Source organism: Cavia porcellus, unplaced genomic scaffold (genome assembly GCF_034190915.1).
Source record: "Cavia porcellus strain 051 isolate PalLab524CR breed Dunkin Hartley unplaced genomic scaffold, mCavPor4.1 scaffold_58, whole genome shotgun sequence".
NCBI classification, from domain to species: Eukaryota; Metazoa; Chordata; class Mammalia; order Rodentia; family Caviidae; genus Cavia; species Cavia porcellus.
Window position 1 is genome coordinate 787705 of NW_026947541.1, and position 11416 is coordinate 799120.

Genomic DNA, 11416 nt, shown 5'->3' on the forward strand with positions numbered 1-11416 from the left:
AGTGGCAATTTAGGATACGTTTCTGAAAAACATCGCGGGGTGGTGCCCATTGTATGGGTGTGTGTTACATTAGATTCACTAGTAGGAGTGAGAAAAACATCACGGGGTGGTGCGCATTGTATGCGTGTGTGTTACATTACATTCACTAGTAGGAGTGAGAAAAACATCACGGGGTGGTGTGAATCGGAGGGTCTGAATTAGCATAGGCTGTGAGTGGCAATGTAGGATGGAGAAAAGCACCGCGGGGTGGTCAGCATGGGGAGGTCAGGGAACATGCAGTGGCAATGTAGGATAGGTTTCTGAAAAACATCGCGGGGTGGTGCGCATTGTATGGGTGTGTGTTACAATACATTCACTAGTAGGAGTGAGAAAAACATCACGGGCTGGTGCGCATTGTATGGGGGTGTGTTACATTACATTCACTAGTAGGAGTGAGAAAAACATCACGGGGTGTTGCGCATTGTATGGGTGTGTGTTACATTACATTCACTAGTAGGAGTGAGAAAAACATCACGGGGTGGTGCGCATTGTATGGGTGTGTGTTACATTACCTTCACTAGTAGGAGTGAGAAAAACATCACGGGGTGGTGCGCATTGTATGGGTGTGTGTTACATTACATTCACTAGTAGGAGTGAGAAAAACATCCCGGGGTGGTGCGCCTTGTATGGGTGTGTGTTACATTACATTCACTACTAGGAGTGAGAAAAACATCACGGGGTGGTGTGAATCGGATGGTCTGAATTAGGATAGGCAGTGAGTGGCAATGTAGGATGGAGAAAAGCACCGCGGGGTGGTCAGCGTGGGGAGGTCAGGGAACATGCAGTGGCAATGTAGGATAGGTTTCTGAAAAACATCGCGGGGTGGTGCGCATTGTATGGGTGTGTGTTACATTAGATTCACTAGTAGGAGTGAGAAAAACATCCCTGGGTGGTGCGCATTGTATGGGTGTGTGTTACATTACATTCACTAGTAGGAGTGAGAAAAACATCATGGGGTGGTGCGCATTGTATGGGTGTGTGTTACATTACATTCACTAGTAGGAGTGAGAAAAACATCACGGGGTTGTGCGCATTGTATGGGTGTGTGTTACATTACATTCACTACTAGGAGTGAGAAAAACATCACGGGGTGATGTGAATTGGAGGGTCTGAATTAGGATAGGCAGTGAGTGGCAATGTAGGATGGAGAAAAGCACCGCGGTGTGGTCAGCATGGGGAGGTCAGGGAACATGCAGTGGCAATGTAGGATAGGTTTGTGAAAAACATCGCGGGGTGGTGCGCATTGTATGGGTGTGTGTTACATTAGATTCACTAGCAGGAGTGAGAAAAACATCACGGGGTGGTGCGCATTGTATGGGTGTGTGTTACAATACATTCACTAGTAGGAGTGAGAAAAACATCACGGGGTGGTGCGCATTGTATGGGTGTGTGTTACATTACATTCACTAGTATGAGTGAGAAAAACATCACGGGGTGGTCGCATTGTATGGGTGTGTGTTACATTACATTCACTAATAGGAGTGAGAAAAACATCACGGGGTGGTGCGCATTGTATGGGTGTGTGTTACACTACATTGACTAGTAGGAGTGAGAAAAACATCACGGGGTGGTGCGCATTGTATGGGTGTGTGTTACATTACATTCACTACTAGGAGTGAGAAAAACATCACGGGGTGGTGTGAATCGGAGGGTCTGAATTAGGATAGGCAGTGATAGGCAATGTAGGATGGAGAAAAGCACCGCGGGGTGGTCAGCATGGGGAGGTAAGGGAACATGCAGTGGCAATTTAGGATACGTTTCTGAAAAACATCGCGGGGTGGTGCGCATTGTATGGGTGTGTGTTACATTAGATTCACTAGTAGGAGTGAGAAAAACATCACGGGGTGGTGCGCATTGTATGCGTGTGTGTTACATTACATTCACTAGTAGGAGTGAGAAAAACATCACGGGGTGGTGTGAATGGAAGGGTCTGAATTATAATAGGCTGTGAGTGGCAATGTAGGATGGAGAAAAGCACCGCGGGGTGGTCAGCATGGGGAAGTCAGGGAACATGCAGTGGCAATGTAGGATAGGTTTCTGAAAAACATCGCGTGGTGGTGCGCATTGTATGGGTGTGTGTTACATTAGATTCACTAGTAGGAGTGAGAAAAACATCACGGGGTGGTGTGCATTGTATGGGTGTGTGTTACATTACATTCACTAGTAGGAGTGAGAAAAACATCACGGGGTGGTGCGCATTGTATGGGTGTGTGTTACATTACATTCACTAGTAGGAGTGAGAAAAACATCACGGGGTGGTGCGCATTGTATGGGTGTGTGTTACATTACATTCACTAGTAGGAGTGAGAAAAACATCACGGGGTGGTGCGCATTGTATGGCTGTGTGTTACATTACATTCACTACTAGGAGTGAGAAAATCATCACGGGGTGGTGTGAATCGGAGGGTCTTAATTAGGATAGGCAGTGATTTGCAATGTAGGATGGAGAAAAGCACCGCGGGGTGGTCAGCATGGGGAGGTAAGGGAACATGCAGTGGCAATTTAGGATACGTTTCTGAAAAACATCGCGGGGTGGTGCGCATTGTATGGGTGTGTGTTACATTAGATTCACTAGTAGGAGTGAGAAAAACATCACGGGATGGTGCGCATTGTATGCGTGTGTGTTACATTACATTCACTACTAGGAGTGAGAAAAACATCACGGGGTGGTGTGAATCGGATGGTCTGAATTAGGATAGGCAGTGAGTGGCAATGTAGGATGGAGAAAAGCACCGCGGGGTGGTCAGCATGGGGAGGTCAGGGAACATGCAGTGGCAATGTAGGATAGGTTTCTGAAAAACATCGCGGGGTGGTGCGCATTGTATGGGTGTGTGTTACATTATATTCACTAGTAGGAGTGAGAAAAACATCCCTGGGTGGTGCGCATTGTATGGGTGTGTGTTACATTACATTCACTAGTAGGAGTGAGAAAAACATCATGGGGTGGTGCGCATTGTATGGGTGTGTGTTACATTACATTCACTAGTAGGAGTGAGAAACACATCACGGGGTGGTGCGCATTGTATGGGTGTGTGTTACATTACATACACTAATAGGAGTGAGAAAAACATCACGGGGTGATGTGAATTGGAGGGTCTGAATTAGGATAGGCAGTGAGTGGCAATGTAGGATGGAGAAAAGCACCGCGGTGTGGTCAGCATGGGGAGGTCAGGGAACATGCAGTGGCAATGTAGGATAGGTTTCTGAAAAACATCGCGGGGTGGTGCGCATTGTATGGGTGTGTGTTACATTAGATTCACTAGTAGGAGTGAGAAAAACATCACGGGGTGGTGCGCATTGTATGGGTGTGTGTTACATTACATTCACTAGTAGGAGTGAGAAAAACATCACGGGGTGGTGCGCATTGTATGGGTGTGTGTTACATTACATTCACTAGTATGAGTGAGAAAAACATCACGGGGTGGTGGCATTGTATGGGTGTGTGTTACATTACATACACTAATAGGAGTGAGAAAAACATCACGGGGTGGTGCGCATTGTATGGGTGTGTATTACATTACATTCACTAGTAGGAGTGAGAAAAACATCACGGGGTGGTGCGCATTGTATGGGTGTGTGTTACATTACATTCACTACTAGGAGTGAGAAAAACATCACGGGGTGGTGTTAATCGGAGGGTCTGAATTAAGATAGGCAGTGATAGGCAATGTAGGATGGAGAAAAGCACCGCGGGGTGGTCAGCATGGGGAGGTAAGGGAACATGCAGTGGCAATTTAGGATACGTTTCTGAAAAACATCGCGGGGTGGTGCGCATTGTATGGGTGTGTGTTACATTAGATTCACTAGTAGGAGTGAGAAAAACATCACGGGGTGGTGCGCATTGTATGGGTGTGTGTTACATTACATTCACTAGTAGGAGTGAGAAAAACATCACGGGGTGGTGTGAATGGAAGGGTCTGAATTAGCATAGGCTGTGAGTGGCAATGTAGGATGGAGAAAAGCACCGCGGGTTGGTCAGCATGGGGAAGTCAGGGAACATGCAGTGGCAATGTAGGATAGGTTTCTGAAAAACATCGCGTGGTGGTGCGCATTGTATGGGTGTGTGTTACATTAGATTCACTACTAGGAGTGAGAAAAACATCACGGGGTGGTGCGCATTGTATGGGTGTGTGTTACATTACATTCACTAGTAGGAGTGAGAAAAACATCACGGGATGGTGCGCATTGTATGGGTGTGTGTTACATTACATTCACTAGTAGGAGTGAGAAAAACATCAAGGGGTGCTGCGCATTGTATGGGTGTGTGTTACATTACATTCACTACTAGGAGTGAGAAAAACATCACGGGGTGGTGTGAATCGGATGGTCTGAATTAGGATAGGCAGTGAGTGGCAATGTAGGATGGAGAAAAGCACCGCGGGGTGGTCAGCATGGGGAGGTCAGGGAACATGCAGTGGCAATGTAGGATAGGTTTCTGAAAAACATCGCGGGGTGGTGCGCATTGTATGGGTGTGTGTTACATTATATTCACTAGTAGGAGTGAGAAAAACATCACTGGGTGGTGCGCATTGTATGGGTGTGTGTTACATTACATTCACTAGTAGGAGTGAGAAAAACATCACGGGGTGGTGCGCATTGTATGGGTGTGTGTTACATTACATTCACTAGAAGGAGTGAGAAAAACATCACGGGGTGGTGCGCATTGTATGGGTGTGTGTTACATTACATTCACTACTAGGGTGAGAAAAACATCACGGGGTGATGTGAATTGGAGGGTCTCAATTAGGATAGGCAGTGAGTGGCAATGTAGGATGGAGAAAAGCACCGAGGTGTGGTCAGCATGGGGAGGTCAGGGAACATGCAGTGGCAATGTAGGATAGGTTTCTGAAAAACATCGCGGGGTGGTGCGCATTGTATGGGTGTGTGTTACATTAGATTCACTAGTAGACGTGAGAAAAACATCACGGGGTGGTGCGCATTGTATGGGTGTGTGTTACATTAGATTCACTAGTAGGAGTGAGAAAAACATCACGGGATGGTGCGCATTGTATGGGTGTGTGTTACATTACATTCACTAGAAGGAGTGAGAAAAACATCTCGGGGTGGTGCGCATTCTATGGGTGTGTGTTACATTACATTCACTAGTAGGAGTGAGAAAAACATCACGGGGTGGTGCGCATTGTATGGGTGTGTGTTACATTACATTCACTACTAGGAGTGAGAAAATCATCACGGGGTGGTGTGAATCGGAGGGTCTTAATTAGGATAGGCAGTGATTTGCAATGTAGGATGGAGAAAAGCACCGCGGGGTGGTCAGCATGGGGAGGTAAGGGAACATGCAGTGGCAATTTAGGATACGTTTCTGAAAAACATCGCGGTGTGGTGCGCATTGTATGGGTGTGTTTTACATTAGATTCACTAGTAGGAGTGAGAAAAACATCACGGGATGGTGCGCATTGTATGCGTGTGTGTTACATTACATTCACTAGTAGGAGTGAGAAAAACATCACGGGGTGGTGTGAATCGGAGGGTCTGAATTAGCATAGGCAGTGAGTGGCAATGTAGGATGGAGAAAAGCACCGCGGGGTGGTCAGCATGGGGAGGTCAGGGAACATGCAGTGGCAATGTAGGATAGGTTTCTGAAAAACATCGCGGGGTGGTGCGCATTGTATGGGTGTGTGTTACAATACATTCACTAGTAGGAGTGAGAAAAACATCACGGGGTGGTGCGCATTGTATGGGTGTGTGTTACATTACATTCACTAGTAGGAGTGAGAAAAACATCACGGGGTGGTGCGCATTGTATGGGTGTGTGTTACATTACATTCACTAGTAGGAGTGAGAAAAACATCACGGGTTGGTGCGCATTGTATGGGTGTGTGTTACATTACATTCACTAGTAGGAGTGAGAAAAACATCACGGGGTGGTGCGCATTGTATGGGTGTGTGTTACATTAAATTCTCTAATAGGAGTGAGAAAAACATCACGGGGTGGTGCGCATTGTATGGGTGTGTGTTACATTACATTCACTACTAGGAGTGAGAAAAACATCACGGGGTGGTGCGCATTGTATGGGTGTGTGTTACATTACATTCACTAGTAGGAGTGAGAAAAACATCACGTGGTGGTCGCATTGTATGGGTGTGTGTTATATTACATTCACTACTAGGAGTGAGAAAAACATCACGGGGTGGTGCGCATTGTATGGGTGTGTGTTATATTACATTCACTAGTAGGAGTGAGAAAAACATCACGGGGTGGTGCGCATTGTATGGGTGTGTGTTACATTACATTCACTACTAGGAGTGAGAAAAACATCACGGGGTGGTGTGAATCGGAGGGTCTGAATTAGGATAGGCAGTGATAGGCAATGTAGGATGGAGAAAAGCACCGCGGGGTGGTCAGCATGGGGAGGTAAGGGAACATGCAGTGGCAATTTAGGATACGTTTCTGAAAAACATCGCGGGATGCTGCGCATTGTATGGGTGTGTGGTACATTAGATTCACTAGTAGGAGTGAGAAAAACATCACGGGGTGGTGCGCATTGTATGGGTGTGTGTTACATTACATTCACTAGTAGGAGTGAGAAAAACATCACGGGGTGGTGCGTATTGTATGGGTGTGTGTTACATTACATTCTCTAATAGGAGTGAGAAAAACATCACGGGGTGGTGCGCATTGTATGGGTGTGTGTTACATTACATTCACTACTAGGAGTGAGAAAAACATCACGGGGTGGTGCGCATTGTATGGGTGTGTGTTACATTACATTCACTAGTAGGAGTGAGAAAAACATCACGGGGTGGTCGCATTGTATGGGTGTGTGTTATATTACATTCACTACTAGGAGTGAGAAAAACATCACGGGGTGGTGCGCATTGTATGTGTGTGTGTTATATTACATTCACTAGTAGGAGTGAGAAAAACATCACGGGGTGGTGCGCATTGTATGGGTGTGTGTTACATTACATTCACTACTAGGAGTGAGAAAAACATCACGGGGTGGTGTGAATCGGAGGGTCTGAATTAGGATAGGCAGTGATAGGCAATGTAGGATGGAGAAAAGCACCGCGGGGTGGTCAGCATGGGGAGGTAAGGGAACATGCAGTGGCAATTTAGGATACGTTTCTGAAAAACATCGCGGGGTGGTGCGCATTGTATGGGTGTGTGTTACATTAGATTCACTAGTAGGAGTGAGAAAAACATCACGGGGTGGTGCGCATTGTATGGGTGTGTGTTACATTACATTCACTAGTAGGAGTGAGAAAGACATCACGGGGTGGTGCGCATTGTATGGGTGTGTGTTACATTACATTCACTAGTAGGAGTGAGAAAAACATCAAGGGGTGCTGCGCATTGTATGGGTGTGTGTTACATTACATTCACTACTAGGAGTGAGAAAAACATCACGGGGTGGTGTGAATCAGATGGTCTGAATTAGGATAGGCAGTGAGTGGCAATGTAGGATGGAGAAAAGCACCGCGGGGTGGTCAGCGTGGGGAGGACAGGGAACATGCAGTGGCAATGTAGGATAGGTTTCTGAAAAACATCGCGGGGTGGTGCGCATTGTATGGGTGTGTGTTACATTATATTCACTAGTAGGAGTGAGAAAAACATCACGGGGTGGTGCACATTGTATGGGTGTGTGTTACATTAGATTCACTAGTAGGAGTGAGAAAAACATCACGGGATGGTGCGCATTGTATGGGTGTGTGTTACATTACATTCACTAGTAGGAGTGAGAAAAACATCACGGGGTGGTGCGCATTGTATGGGTGTGTTTTACATTACATTCACTAGTAGGAGTGAGAAAAACATCACGGGTGGTGCGCATTGTATGGGTGTGTGTTACATTACATTCACTAATAGGAGTGAGAAAAACATCACGGTGTGGTGCGCATTGTATGGGTGTGTGTTACATTAGATTCACTAGTAGGAGTGAGAAAAACATCACTTGATGGTGCGCATTGTATGGGTGTGTGTTACATTACATTTACTAGTAGGAGTTAGAAAAACATCACGGGGTGGTGCGCATTGTATGGGTGTGTGTTACATTACAATCACTAGTAGGAGTGAGAAAAACATCACGGGGTGGTGCGCATTGTATGGGTGTGTGTTACATTACATTCACTACTAGGAGTGAGAAAATCATCACGGGGTGGTGTGAATCGGAGGGTCTTAATTAGGATAGGCAGTGATTTGCAATGTAGGATGGCGAAAAGCACCGCGGGGTGGTCAGCATGGGGAGGTAAGGGAACATGCAGTGGCAATTTAGGATACGTTTCTGAAAAACATCGCGGGGTGGTGCGCATTGTATGGGTGTGTGTTACATTACATTCACTACTAGGAGTGAGAAAAACATCACGGGGTGGTGCGCATTGTATGGGTGTGTGTTACATTACATTCACTAGTAGGAGTGAGAAAAACATCACGGGGTGGTCGCATTGTATGGGTGTGTGTTATATTACATTCACTACTAGGAGTGAGAAAAACATCACGGTGTGGTCGCATTGTATGGGTGTGTGTTACATTACCTTCACTAGTAGGAGTGAGAAAAACATCACGGGGTGGTGCGCATTGTATGGGTGTGTGTTACATTACATTCACTACTAGGAGTGAGAAAAACATCCCGGGGTGGTGCGCATTGTATGGGTGTGTGTTACATTACATTCACTACTAGGAGTGAGAAAAACATCACGGGGTGGTGTGAATCGGATGGTCTGAATTAGGATAGGCAGTGATAGGCAATGTAGGATGGAGAAAAGCACCGCGGGGTGGTCAGCATGGGGAGGTAAGGGAACATGCAGTGGCAAATTAGGATTCGTTTCTGAAAAAAATCGCGGGGTGGTGCGCATTGTATGGGTGTGTGTTACATTAGATTCCCTAGTAGGAGTGAGAAAAACATCACGGGGTGGTGCGCATTGTATGGGTGTGTGTTACATTACATTCACTAGTAGGAGTGAGAAAAACATCACGGGGTGGTGCGCATTGTATGGGTGTGTGTTACATTACATTCACTAGTAGGAGTGAGAAAAACATCAAGGTGTGCTGCGCATTGTATGGGTGTGTGTTACATTACATTCACTACTAGGAGTGAGAAAAACATCACGGGGTGGTGTGAATCACATGGTCTGAATTAGGATAGGCAGTGAGTGGCAATGTAGGATGGAGAAAAGCACCGCGGGGTGGTCAGCGTGGGGAGGACAGGGAACATGCAGTGGCAATGTAGGATAGGTTTCTGAAAAACATCGCGGGGTGGTGCGCATTGTATGGGTGTGTGTTACATTATATTCACTAGTAGGAGTGAGAAAAACATCACGGGGTGGTGCACATTGTATGGGTGTGTGTTACATTAGATTCACTAGTAGGAGTGAGAAAAACATCACGGGATGGTGCGCATTGTATGGGTGTGTGTTACATTACATTCACTAGTAGGAGTGAGAAAAACATCACGGGGTGGTGCGCATTGTATGGGTGTGTGTTACATTACATTCACTAGTAGGAGTGAGAAAAACATCACGGGTGGTGCGCATTGTATGGGTGTGTGTTACATTACATTCACTAATAGGAGTGAGAAAAACATCACGGTGTGGTGCGCATTGTATGGGTGTGTGTTACATTAGATTCACTAGTAGGAGTGAGAAAAACATCACTTGATGGTGCGCATTGTATGGGTGTGTGTTACATTACATTCACTAGTAGGAGTTAGAAAAACATCACGGGGTGGTGCGCATTGTATGGGTGTGTGTTACATTACATTCACTAGTAGGAGTGAGAAAAACATCACGGGGTGGTGCGCATTGTATGGGTGTGTGTTACATTACATTCACTACTAGGAGTGAGAAAATCATCACGGGGTGGTGTGAATCGGAGGGTCTTAATTAGGATAGGCAGTGATTTGCAATGTAGGATGGCGAAAAGCACCGCGGGGTGGTCAGCATGGGGAGGTAAGGGAACATGCAGTGGCAATTTAGGATACGTTTCTGAAAAACATCGCGGGGTGGTGCGCATTGTATGGGTGTGTGTTACATTAGATTCACTAGTAGGAGTGAGAAAAACATCACGGGATGGTGCGCATTGTATGCGTGTGTGTTACATTACATTCACTAGTAGGAGTGAGAAAAACATCACGGGGTGGTGTGAATCGGAGGGTCTGAATTAGCATAGGCAGTGAGTGGCAATGTAGGATGGAGAAAAGCACCGCGGGGTGGTCAGCATGGGGAGGTCAGGGAACATGCAGTGGCAATGTAGGATAGGTTTCTGAAAAACATCGCGGGGTGGTGTGCATTGTATGGGTGTGTGTTACAATACATTCACTAGTAGGAGTGAGAAAAACATCACGGGCTGGTGCGCATTGTATGGGTGTGTGTTACATTACATTCACTAGTAGGAGTGAGAAAAACATCACGGGGTGTTGCGCATTGTATGGGTGTGTGTTACATTACATTCACTAGTAGGAGTGAGAAAAACATCACGGGGTGGTGCGCATTGTATGGGTGTGTGTTACATTACCTTCACTAGTAGGAGTGAGAAAAATATCACGGGGTGGTGCGCATTGTATGGGTGTGTGTTACATTACATTCACTACTAGGAGTGAGAAAAACATCCCGGAGTGGTGCGCATTGTATGGGTGTGTGTTACATTACATTCACTACTAGGAGTGAGAAAAACATCACGGGGTGGTGTGAATCGGATGGTCTGAATTAGGATAGGCAGTGAGTGGCAATGTAGGATGGAGAAATGCACCGCGGGCTGGTCAGCGTGGGGAGGTCAGGGAACATGCAGTGGCAATGTAGGATAGGTTTCTGAAAAACATCGCGGGGTGGTGCGCATTGTATGGGTGTGTGTTACATTAGATTCACTAGTAGGAGTGAGAAAAACATCCCTGGGTGGTGCGCATTGTATGGGTGTGTGTTACATGACATTCACTAGTAGGAGTGAGAAAAACATCATGGGGTGGTGCGCATTGTATGTGTGTGTGTTACATTACATTCACTAGTAGGAGTGAGAAAAACATCACGGGGTGGTGCGCATTGTATGGGTGTGTGTTACATTACATTCACTACTATGAGTGAGAAAAACATCACGGGGTGATGTGAATTGGAGGGTCTGAATTAGGATAGGCAGTGAGTGGCAATGTAGGATGGAGAAAAGCACCGCAGTGTGGTCAGCATGGGGAGGTCAGGGAACATGCAGTGGCAATGTAGGATAGGTTTCTGAAAAACATCGCGGGGTGGTGCGCATTGTATGGGTGTGTGTTACATTAGATTCACTAGTAGGAGTGAGAAAAACATCACGGGGTGGTGCGCATTGTATGGGTGTGTGTTACATTACATTCACTAGTAGGAGTGAGAAAAACATCACGGGGTGGTGCGCATTGTATGGGTGTGTGTTACATTACATTCACTAGTAGGA